The sequence below is a fragment of the Alosa pseudoharengus genome, unplaced genomic scaffold (genome assembly GCF_046254945.1).
Source record: "Alosa pseudoharengus isolate Yale_2024_CS ecotype anadromous, Long Island Sound unplaced genomic scaffold, YU_APseudo_1.1 YU_APseudo_1.1_scf_12, whole genome shotgun sequence".
Taxonomy (NCBI): Eukaryota; Metazoa; Chordata; class Actinopteri; order Clupeiformes; family Clupeidae; genus Alosa; species Alosa pseudoharengus.
The window spans coordinates 7852368-7865723 of NW_027468587.1; the positions used below are offsets into that span (position 1 = coordinate 7852368).

Sequence of the window (13356 nt, forward strand, 5' to 3'; positions counted from 1 at the left end):
AAAGCCCATGAACTCTTAATAGAGTTAATGGCATTTTGAGCAGGTCTTATCGCTTTGAAAGTTTACTGTTCAGGTAGGAACAGAGAAACACACCACTCCACTTGTGTATTGCCAGACAGGCTCATATCATGCTGTTCTATATGCATGCCTATTAATTTACATTTTCAACCAAATCTGCTGTTATGTTCTATTCCCTAAGAATATAGGCTAACATGGCCAGACTCCCTCTTACTATGTAAAATTAAAATGGAAAAGAATAAACTGCTCTACAATAGATAGACAGGGCACCCCATTTCTGCCCTTTGAAGGCTGATTACCCAAACTTTATTTTGTATATCCTTATCCTTGCACACAATACTCTGTGGGTATTTTGGTATGGTAATATATATATTTTTACAACTTTGGCTTGACATCTGTATTAAGCTTAACTCAATGTTTTTTGTCTTGAAGATAAAATGTGATTGCTGCCAGGGCTGGCAGGCCTACCACTGAATGTGTAAACTGGCCTGACACTGAAGGACAGTTTATATGCCCTGGCTGTAAATAACTAATACAATAAATTGTTTTCACAACTTTTTGTGTGTTTAGTTATGTGTAGTAATTCCTATAGATTATGTCTCAGAATTACATATCACATGTGCTTTAGAGCCATGACAGGATGCCATTTGTTCAGAGTTAGGACACACACAGGCGTGTATAACATGCTATTTATTGCACAGACATTTGTGTTGTAGGCTATACAGTGGGTCAATTTGATGTAGGCTATGTTGCTGCCTGGGCTAACATGTCACTACAGATGCACAGAGCCTAGGCTACAATCAAAACGATAAAAAACATAATAGCCTAGCTAGGCTAAGACTACCATCAAGGCCTACTGTGTAAAAATCACCAATATCCTTAATGGTAAGCCACCCACTGAATCTGACACAAAGTTTTGTTTGACTGGCTGCGACACAAGATAACAACATTGACGCCAAATTGCATCTAAACTCGAACACGACATAGTCATACTTTCCATTAACATGACAACATCCAAAAACGTGTTAAAACGCCGTGATCTTCTACTTTCTTTGACAACATTTTCAGTTCCATTCATTCACGCTTCAGCAATGGGCGTCTAGACACTCGCGCACGACATCCTCCGTTCATAAATATTCACGCTAAACTCCGCCCTGGAAACTCAGAATCTCAGAAACCGTATATCCGGTTACACCGGAGCTGCGACACCGCAATCGTATAAATGTAAGTAATGGTGGTAATACGAGGCATCGTACTGTCGTCTAATGCATCACTTACATGTCCCTGACTGACTGAATGTCCCTGACTGACTGAATGTCCCTGACTGACTGAAGCCGATATATTAATTTGGCGAGTTAATTAGCGTAAGTTACATGTTAATGCTACCTATAGCTACCTACAACGTTAAGCCACGTTAAGCCAGCCATTGGGACGAGCACGTTATAAATGTGAACTCTATCGTATTAATGCAAGTAACAGCAGTAATACGAAACGTTTACTGACTTATAATGCATTACTTACGTGGCCTCACAGATTGAAGCCGACATAATCATTTGGCGAGTTAACGTAACGTTATATGTTAATGCTACCTAACACGTTAAACCATCCATTGGGACGAGCACGTTATCTGTGTGAACGCTAGTGAGTTATGAAACTGGCTTCGTGACTATGTGCTCGTGAATACAGTGTTGTGCCATTGTAATGTTTGATATCACGTATACTATTGACGGGCAAGGTGAGTTCCTTTTGTCTCATCGAGGTATTTTGATCGGTTTTAGGGACGGACGAAGATACAAGGGAGCTTATCCCATGGCGTGCTGCCAACGCAGATTTGTTTACGGGGAGGAGAAATGCGACCCTTACTGGATTCGAGTAAGTACATTGCATTACCAGTTGTATTACGCTACGTTCTTTACTTCAAACTAACGTGATCACATATGCTCGTTGTTATTGACAGTGCTGTAGTGGAGGCTAAACACATGTAAAGCAGTCTATGCATCTCTGGCCCAACCCCAGGATAAATAATCTCCTCAAAATAAATGTTGTGATATTGTTGTCGCAAACAAAACATAAGAAATATTGTAGTTGCATTTCATGTGTAACATAACATATTAGGTGGGCGAACCCAGTACTCATGCCATGTTAAATGATCTGGTAGTGGGCCTCTGTATTATTTAATGCATTGATATGATCTGCTGTTGTGTTTCTTACCAGGGAATTCATTAAGAAAAAGGGGTTGGAGGGGAGGCTGGATGCCAAGGCCATCAGGAAGAGATGGGAGAACTTGGTAAAAGCTTTACAGGAATTGGTTGTACACTTGTGTGTTTACCTTTGAACTAATTGGTAAAGTCAAATTAATGATTGATCAATTCCTAAAAATACTACCTACCTACTTTATCAAACTGATAAGAAGTAGACAATGTATTTACCTCTGGTGTATGAATTGAACCATACAATGCTTAATACAATGTTTAATAATGTTGAACACATTAGATTTTGCAGAATGGTCATGTAATTTATTCAGATTTGTTTTGTTTTTTAACATGCCAGACAAAATCAAAAAACAATCATACATTTTAAATTTTTAAATGTAATCATGGTCAGGGACATAACATGCCATTGCCATCCTCTGTCTCTGCTCTGCACCAGAGACGGCTCCTGGAGGTGCTGGTGCTGGTCTTCGTGCCCTCCTGACATCAGCATCTGGCTCCAGCAGGTCTCCGTTGCTCATACATATATTATGCAGAACAGTGCAACAGACGATGACCTCCGTACGTGCCGTAAGTCACATCCACTTCCAGAGCCTTGAAGAAGATGGACCTCCATCTTGTCTTCAGCATCCCAAAGGACCGCTCAACAATGCTCCTGGCCTTTGACAAGCTGTTGTTAAAGCGAGCCTGGAGGTGGTTGCGAACGGGCTGTCTGAAGGGTGTGATGAGGCTGATGGGCTGGGACAGGCAGGGGTAGCCCCCATCTCCAAGTATGCTGTATCCTGGTGGAGGGTAGGACTGCTGATAGTAGATGGGGCTGTTCCTCAGTACTCTGGCATCATGAACTGACCCACAGTACCCCACGAACACATCGAGGAACTTCCCCACGTTATCACAGATGGCCTGCAGCTGGATGGAGTAAAAGAGCTTCCTGTTAAAATAACAGGCGGCATCTTGTGCTGGGGGCTTCACTCTGACATGACAGCCATCGATGGCACCAACCACACGGTTGAAGGCTGCAGATCTGGCCAGACGGGCAAAGCGACCCCCGAGGTGAGGGAGCTCTTCTGCGGTGGGATGTCGGACCACTCGATACAGTAGAGCGGCGATCTTCCCACTCGCCCTGTGGACTACCCGGTGAATAGTTGCCCGGGGCATGGCAAAGGCCCTGGCAACCACACGGTAGGAGGAGGGCGTGGCAAGCCAGAAAAGAAAGATCAGGGTGTCGATTTCTGGGCCCCAGCCATGGTCGCATTCCCTGCCCAACACATCCATGATTGCGTTGAAGGACACCCTTGAAAGGCGATAGTCAACCCTCATGTCACTGTGGCCATCAAAGTATAGTGCCAACACTGGCACTGTGTTATTAATCTGGCAGTACTTTCTGGGGCTGGGAGGACGCTGTGAGTGGGGAGAGGAAAGTGAATTAATTATGTTTTTTTGTTGAAAATAAAGTGAATATCTGGTTCTGTTACTGTGTTTTCCTTAATTCATTGTCTTTTCTTAACATTCATCAGAAATAGTACATGATAGAGCATATCAATAGGCCTGTCTATTCTGTTGCCTATTGCTTGTTGTATGTTAGTGTAAAGATCACTTAACATTTTGAGCACAAATTCATACACTTTTGTGAAGTCTTATACTGATAGAGCTTTTAATTGTTTATCCACTTGGAGCACACTGAAGTACTGATGGTAAAATAATAACTAGCAGCTTATGTCACTGTCCTGCATAACATTTATATAGACAGTGAAAAAACATTTAGTAATTGCATTGAAGTATTGTGACATGAAATGGTAAAACGTCTGTGAACCTGCTGTGTACATTTAGTAATTCATCAACTTAATGCAAGGAACTGCTCCTGACTGTTTTGAAAAGGTAAAGTGATTGATTAATCCTACTGGTGTAGCCTACTGCTGCACTGCAATTTGTGCATGATAGGTGTTTGTAAAATACATGAACGTACCTCATGTTCAGCCAATAGTAGGAGGATCCTGCGTTGGCGTCGGAGGCGATGTAGTTTCCACATGCTGTGAACGATTGGTTAATGAACGTGTGTGTTTGTAAACAAACGCCGGCATATATTTTTGGCGGGCTGAAAATTCGCGTTCACGTGTGTTGCGTTCGTCACGTCATACCGTCATTTCCGGTAAGCTTTTTAACATAAGTGTTCCTTTTGGAACAATACTAACGATCGAAAGTGGGCACTACGGCTGTAAGTGGTCAGTGCACATTAGCAGTGCACTGACGTAAGTATTCGGAATGAGACAGACCCATAGCCTGACGAAGTTCGACTGGCATCCAGGCATCTGAGACATGCTCAATTAGGTTAAAAAAAAATCAATATAAGTGATAGCACTTAATAAGTCAGAGAAAAATTATCTTGACAATGTCATCATTCCATAACACCTTCTCACAGAAGACAGAGAGATACAACCAGTGTTCGAATTACCATAGGGCCCGGTAGTGCCCAGCCCCCTTAGTTCTGGCCAGGGCACTACTAGTTCTGCTCGAAATCACTGTCAGAGGGGGCCCACTCATTACAGTGCATGAAAATGCACTGTACTGTTCTTCCTAGGCTTCTTCTTCTTCTTCTTCTTCTTCTTATTCTTATTAGAGTGCATGAAAATGCACTCTACTGTTCTTCCTAGGCTTCTTCTTCTTCTTCTTCTTCTTCTAACGCAGTTAATGCAGCTTCAACCGTTTAACGTAGAAACTTCATTCAAACTGCGTTGCGTAGGTCTTACTTATGACATGTGGGCTTTGTATTTTTCATCTTTGTAACTTTTATACTTTTTAAACTATTAATTAAAAACTACTCAAAATTTCCCCATAGACTTAACATGGGCTGATGACATCACAATGGACTAATTAACTTGATTTGCACCTGGTATCATCTTCCAGCTGCTCATCTAGGCCCCATCAAAGAATCAGTTCAACTGATTACACCTGTATCAACTGCTTTCTACTGAACTAGACCAACTCTCTCTGTCTCTCCATTCTACAAGACACATTTCCTCCAACTTTCTATCCATTCATCCTCTTCAAACCATTCACTCATCCACCTATTAAACTATCCATCAACATCCATTAAACAATCTGCCTATCAACATCCATTCAACTTTCTGTCTATCAACATCCATTACACTATCTACATTTAACTTTTAAACTATATACTCTGTCTCAGGCTTTAAGCATACAATATGGCTCTATTAAGACTGCCGTTAAGCAATTAGAATCCTATGGCAGGTGTTCGGGCCAGCTGCATCAACTGCCAGTCTCAGGCTTTAAGCATACAAACTGGCCCTATTAAGACTACACATCCTGTCCAACTGCTTCCTCTGCCAAAAACTGTTTCAAAATAAAAGTCCTCATTACAATATTTCACTGTTAAACAATTTAACCCTTTAAACTACTGAACTTTTTAACTGTTCAGCCATTGTAACTGTTACTTGTCATCAACTATGACTCCTACCCACTGTAGCTAGTTAGCATGGTTAACATAGTTAGCATGTTAGCATACTAGCATGTTAGCATGCTAGTTAGCATTTTTAGCAAAACTGCTAAAAATTATTAGCTAAGTTAGCTAAGTCACATGGTTAGCATAGTTAGCATGCTAACATGTTAGCATGCTAGTTAGCATTTTTTACAAAACTGCTAAAAATGATTAGCTAAGTCACATGGTTAGCATAGTTAGCATGCTAGTTAACATTTTTTGTAAAACTGCTAAAAATGATTAGCTAAGTTAGCTAAGTCACAGGGTTAGCATAGTTAGCATGCTAGCATGCTAGTTAGCATTTTTTACAAAACTGCTAAAAATGATTAGCTAAGTTAGCTAAGTCACATGGTTAGCATGCTAACATGTTAGCATGCTAATTAACATAGTTATCATAACTAATAAAAATGATTAGCTAGGTTAGCTAAGTCATATGGTTAGCATAGTTAACATTTTAACATTGTTAGCATGCTAGTTAGCATAGTAACTTGGTTAACATTATTATCTTTGTTAACATAGTTAGCATAACTACTAGCAAACATTGGAGCCATTCCAACTGTTAGTTATCATCAACTATCTGCCTAAATAATTTAACCATTTCAATTATCAACCTATTTAACTGTTTAGTCATTCCAACTATATTAAACCTTATCTACCAAGCAAATAATTTAACCATATGAACTCATCATATTTTTGCATTTTCATGCACTGTATTTCCTTCAGGAAATGCTTTTCTAGTTATTTTTCTTCTTCTAACGCACTTAATGCAGCTTCAACCGTTTAACGTAGAAACTTCATTCAAACTGCGTTGCGTAGGTCTTACTTATGACATGTGGGCTTTGTATTTTTCAACTTTGTAACTTTTATACTTTTTAAACTATTAATTAAAAATTGTTCAAAATTTCCCCATAGACTTAACATGGGCTGATGACATCACAATAGAGCCGTTAAGCAATTAGAATCCTATGGCAGGTGTTCGGGCCACCTGGATCTCAACTGCCAGTCTCAGGCTTTAAGCATACAAACTGGCCCTATTAAGACTACACATCCTGTTCAACTGCTTCCTCTGCCAAAAACTGTTTCAAAATAAAAGTCCTCACTACAATATTTCACTGTTAAACAATTTAACCCTTTAAACTACTGAACTTTGTAACTGTTCAGCCATTGTAACTGTTACTTGTCATCAACTATGACTCCTACCCACTGTAGCTAGTTAGCATGGTTAACATAGTTAGCATGTTAGCATTGCTAACATGCTAGTTAGCATTTTCAGCAAAACTGCTAAAAATGATTAGCTAAGTAACATGGTTAGCATAGTTAGCATGCTAACATGTTAGTTAGCATTTTTAACAAAACTACTAAAAATGATTAGCTAAGTCACATGGTTAGCATAGTTAACATGCTAGTTAGCACTTTTAACAAAACTGCTAAAAATTATTAGCTAAGTAACATGGTTAACATAGTTAGCATAACTGCTAAAAAATATTAGCTAAGTAAGCTAAGTAACATGGTTAGCATGCTAACATGTTAATTAACATTTTTAGCAAAAATGCTAAAAATGATTAGCTAAGTTAGCTAAGTAACATGGTTAGCATAGTTAGCATGCTAGCATATTAACATGCTAGTTAGCATAGTTAGCATACCTACTAAAAATGATTAGCTAGGTAAGCTAAGTCAAATGATTAACATAGTTAGCATAACTACTAAAAATGAAAACATTAGCTAAGTTAACTAAGTTAAGAAACTTGGTTAACATTATTATCTTTGATAACATAGTTAGCATAACTGCTAGCAAACATTAGAGCCATTCCAACTGTCATTTATCGTCAATTATCTACCTAAATAGTTTAACCATTTAAATTATCCACCTATTTAACCGTTCAATCATTCCAACTATATTAAACCTTATCTACCAAGCAAATAATTTAACTATATAAACTATCCACCTATTTAACTGCTAAGTCATTCCAACTATATTAAACCTCATCTACCTAGCAACCAATATAGTTTGTTTTTACTCTGTATGATATTTTACATCATATTTTTTGCATTTTCATGCACTGTATTTCCTTCAGGAAATGCTTTTCTAGTTAATTTTGCTAGAGCGTTGTTAGCGATTGAGCAATTAGCAGCAGTGAAAAAAGTTAAAAGGAATGTATGTCGAGGAGTATCGGGACTTTAAAATGCAAGGGGCAAGGGAAGGGTCCTGCCTGAAGAAACTCGTCATCGCAGGCAACACGTTTTTACCTAGCCTACTTCGGCAGAATGCGAGAGAGGATTCTCTGCGCTTAATGACATTGATGACAAAGCCAGAAATCGTTTAACTGAGCGCAGCTTAAATGCGCTTCTTTTTTTGAGCATCAATGCGCCTCCCCTGGTCCAGTTCAACCCTAGCCATTCGTGAAATCATGGCTCAAGGCTGGGCATCGTCCATCAACTGCGTGGAAAACGGGAAAAAATGTCCAGAAAGAGACCAATAGGCCACTTTGGGACTATCTCCAGTAGGCTTAGCCGAGATGTGATAAAGACAGCTGTTTTGTGTTAACTTTCAGTTTTTTCAGTTGTGCGATGTTCAGTTGTGCACGTAAAATATTTGACAATTAGCTCTGCTCAGATTCATTTTTGGCAATAGCCTTTGTTATTAGGCTGAATTTCATAATGTCATATATTTCATTTGAATAAACTGGCTACCCTGCTTATTATAATCTATTGGATGTTGAATCGACAGTAACCTTTGTTATTAGGCTGAATTTCATAATGTCATAGATTTCATCCCCCCCCCCCTAGTGGGCCCCCCCCGGGAACGACGGGGTAATTCGAACACTGGATACAACATTTACATATTAGGCTATCCACATCTGTTTACAAGTGTCATCCCAAACCACAAACAAATATGCAGGGGGGGGGGGGGGGCATAAAACAATAGACTGCATAGAGAAAATGAGAGTCTACAAAAAGGGTTTAATATCAAACTCCTCATTCAAACCAAACAGGGCCAGAGTGTTGAGGGCATGTATGTGATATGGGGAGCTGATATTGTGCACAATTTTTTTTTAAATGTGCGACCACAGGATTTCTCTCATCCCCGCATCTGATGTTACTGCGATGCTTACTTACAGTTACTGTATATGTGTACTTAGGGGTCTGAATGTTTTGCCAACATACACTAAACCAGGGGTTCCCAAACTTTTCCATGACAAGGCCCCCCAAATACCACTAGGTTCTGGCCAAGGACCCCCGTGATGTGTTATTAAACCCATCGAGAATACTACGGCAAATGTAAAAATACATTAAGCTAATCCTAATAATTATTTTAGCCACAAACACTTCGCGATGGAGCATACAGTGTGTAAAAATTGTATTTGGGGCTTTCTGCCATATGAGAGTTATCACTCTACTATTATTCACAGTCATTATCATGGAAAATATAATGTTCAGATATGCGACACATTATTATAATGGAATTGTATAACACTAATAGTAACTAGATGTACCGCAGAGCGGTACAAAATATGACCGCCGCCCAGTCCAGCACATTTTTTCCACAAAAATAAATCATGCTGAAAGGCCTATATGATTCTAACTGTCTCACTAAATTGCATTATCCACACTCAATTCTCACTGGTATCTGCTAGACAACAAGTACCAAAACATGATTAGTTCATAGATTTCACATGTAAAATTCATTTTATACAACCCCACCCCCATCTTGCCTGTTCATAATTCTGAGAAATTCTTGAATTGTGTGCATGTGTGCGTGTACACGTTTATGTTTATGTGTGTGTGTGTGTGGGTGTGCGTGCTTGTGTGTTTGCCTGCGTATGTGTGTTTGTGCATGTGAATGCATGTGTACATATGTCTACTGTGTGAGTATGTGTCATACGTATGATTACTGTGAATGTATGTGTACGCGTGTGTATCTGTTTATGCACATGTATGCACATGGAATGGGTTAACATGACCCCTGGAGGCAAACATATGGAAAAAATTGGTCCTACGGTTCTCAAGATATTCACAAAAAACTGTGTCTGCCCTACCCTCCCTACAGGGGGTCCAGTACAGCAGGGGGGCTACAGATCAAAACGAAAAACGATGGTTCCATGCTATCCATGTGGGGTTACATGCCCACCAAGTTTCGTGTACCCCGGTCTTTCAGTGTCCCGGGAATCCTTGTTGGTGTACGGTCACTAAATGTACACATAAATTATTTTATTGTAAGGCCCCCCATGAACGAAAGTTCACAAAACTTGGCATGCATTTTGAGGGTGTCATAATGATCCTACACTTTCAATTTCGTGCAGTTTTGACCATGTCATTCAGAGATATTGTGATGAACACCTAATTTTTTGCTTTTTAATTTTTAACTAGGTGGCGCTATACATTAAATAAGTGGTAATGGGATGGGTTGACATGCCCCCTTAAGACCAACATACAAAAAAAGGTGGACCTCCTAAACCTTACTGTTCTCGAGATATTCACAGAAAACTGTGTCTGCCCTACCCTCCTTTCGGGGGGTGCAGTCTACAGATCAAAACGAAAAACGATGGTTCCATGCTATCCATATGGGGTTACATGCCCACCAAGTTTCGTCTACCCCGGTCTTACAGTGTCCCGGGAATCCTAGTTTCCACACGTATAATATTATCCGGGATGTTAATGAGACTGGTGTGTCTATTCTTAGGTATGTATGATCTAACAGTTTGATCTGTGATGTGGGGTTGGGTGGTTCTTTGATTTTTTTCTCCAATCTGGGGTCAGATTCAACTATGTTCCTGTGTTTATTATCTCTCTGAGTGTAGAACCCATAGGTGAGTATCTCGCAACACAGAAGCAGGCATGAAAACGGGTCAGGGGTGAAAAAGGTGAGAAGGGCGCGCGAAGTGGCCGTTTCATAGCAAAACAGGCGCGAGTGACATTGTTGTCAATAGTGCATAGCTTCCATGGAGTATGAAGTTGCCTAAAACCAGAGATTTATGAAGAAAACAAACTACAAAATGACAAATTTTTACAAAAAAATACTTATTATTTCTTCTTTTTGGCTTGGGCCTAATGTGAAGGGGCCCACTTGCGCTGTTTGGCAACATGCTTCAGCCTGGCCCTCCTCTCCTCCTCAGTAATCTACATGAGTTTTCTTTCTTTCTTTGTGCCTGAAGTTATCAGACATTTCTGAAGATTTCATAGGCCTAATGGACACTTCATAGTAGACTATTAGAATAAGTCTGAATATTTGTTGGACCAAACCAGGTAATAAATAAACTTGGGTAGGGTAGACTAGGCCAGTGTTTTTCAACCTTTTTTGTGCCACGGCACACTTTTGACACATAAAATGTCCCACGGCACACTAACATCCTGTGTGAAGAAAAAATAAACATACCATAGCCTAAAATTTCAAATAATACACAGATATATCCTTATTATGGCTTCTATGCAAGACCTGCTCAATAAAACAAGCGCCCTCTGTTTCATTTGTAGGTGACTATATCTAATTTAATTGTTGTTATGAACTGGACATGTGATGATTCTGTGAATACTGGATATGGGGCCCCCGTTGTACAATGCCTGCATACCACAAATAGTGCAATCATACAATCAATCAGGGCATGTGGTTATAAATTATTTAATGCAACAATTGCTTTTCTGGACCAGTGAGTGACATTTGGGTAATTTTCATGGGGCACACCTGATGATCTCTCACGGCACACTAGTGTGCCCCGGCACAGTGGTTGAAAAACACTGGACTAGGCTTTAATTTGTAAAATTGGTTTGAAATGTTTTAACCTGCAGCTAGGCTACTTACAGATTGTGGCATTGTGCTAGTGTGTCAGGCCACTGAGTGTTTCTTAAAAGACGGCATTACCATGTCAAACACTGTTTTTGTCTCTGAACTTGACAAAACGCACCAGCCCAGTTTAGGAGCATTTAATTCAACTATTTAGTTATTCACATTAGCCTTTGGTATACTGATAAAGTAGCCTATGCCTATTTGCTTCACCATTTGTCGATCTAGATGGCTCAAACTGCACGTATTCTTCATCAAATGAACTCGTTATGTCTATATTTCTGTCCAATATCGCTAACTTTAACAGCCTATGCTACGTTGCTACACCAATCTCAATGTCTTTTTCTGACAGAAGTTGAACGTTTCAACTAGCCCACCTGTGACATCAATAAGCATCCTCTCCTCGCCGGGCTCACATTCCAGCTGACATTTCAGACGCATATATCTGTAGTCACACAGACAGGGAGGCTATTCCAGCGCAAGCGTTCTGTTCGCGTTGCATCCGCGGCAAAATTTAGCTTCCACTGTTTCATAGGCTAAATGCATAGGGGCTGCATTCACATAATCGTTGCTGGATCAGACAAGTTTTTAATTGGTCTCTTGTCTTACAACGCATCAAGATGCGTTCGCGTCTGCGCGTGATTTGTAAACTCAGTTGTAACCCCCCCCCCCCCTACAATATTTTCTCATCGGATCTGTGCGAACCACGTAAGTCCCCTATTTTGGATTCAAAACGGCGAATTTCGCCGAAAGGTGAGGAGTTTTCATTGCCTGTGTCTTAATTTTACGACATATATCCTCTTTTCGTCAATCTACTGTTTTGGTCTACTGTTCTACCTCGTGCACGAGCAGAGATGAAGCTGACTTTAACCTCGCTTGAATAAACAAGACCAATATGCCGCTAACTTAAGAGTTAATGGAACGGCTTCAGCCCCAAGTGGAAGTCTACGCTAGTTCAAGCCAGGCTTTTTCTGTTAAGCGCCGCCTTCATTAGCGAGGTTGATGGAATATCCCCCAGGGATCTTGCAGGGTCACTATTTACAAGACTGCAACTAGATTCCTTTAAATTATTACCCATCGTGCAATAGATAAACAGGAACTGAAATGATAGTGTAACGGAATGACACGGGTGTTTATATAAACTCAAACCAGAGCCCGTCTACGGAGAGCCTTGCCACTCCGTATTAAGTCCCATTGTACCGAATTTTGGTTGCAGTTCCACTAGATTTCCACTGGGGGCGATCGCCATGAGTGCAGAATGAATGGGAGTCAATGGAGCTAGACGGCTAAATTTGCTTCTTTCACCTGATTGTCGTTGACAAATCTCAGATTTGATTGTAGTTTGTATAACTTCAACATGGGTTATAGGTCAAAAGTTGAATGAACGAGTACTTATGTCCTTTTGATTTCTTACAGGTTGGGTCGTTGTTGCCCATAACACGCTAGCATTGTGCTAATGAATGACGTCATTGACACGTTTGAAAGGCTTTTTAGAACAATTAAGTGACTCAACCAAGTGTATTTTCTTTGCCTCCCCTTTCGAAAACAATATTCAAATTACTTGGAAAAAAATTATATCCAGAGAAAAGTGGATTTTGAGGGGTACAGCTCCATAGACCTCCATGCATTCTGCACTCGTGGACGAGCGCCCTCATGTGGAACCACAGAAGGAACTGCAACCAGTTCAGAAACCGGAAGTTTTCCAAGAGTGGCAGTTCTCCCCTTATTAGACATTCTCTGCTCAAACCATACCATTTCAGTTACATAAAAGGAGGAACAAGCAGACCAGAGGCGGAAATTATTCGTTCTACCATTTATTAATTTGGAATAAACGTAGTCTGGAAGCAGCTGTA

General features: G+C 40.2%; 1 long non-coding RNA gene across 1 annotated transcript; it reads left to right on the plus strand.

Moving 5' to 3' along the window:
• The first annotated feature begins 1712 nt into the window (after nucleotides 1-1712).
• Nucleotides 1713-2781, plus strand: LOC143118294 (uncharacterized). Its single transcript, XR_012986092.1, has 3 exons — nucleotides 1713-1890; nucleotides 2233-2305; nucleotides 2668-2781. It is a non-coding gene; the product is annotated as an uncharacterized LOC143118294 (long non-coding RNA).
• Nucleotides 2782-13356: the final 10575 nt, after the last annotated feature.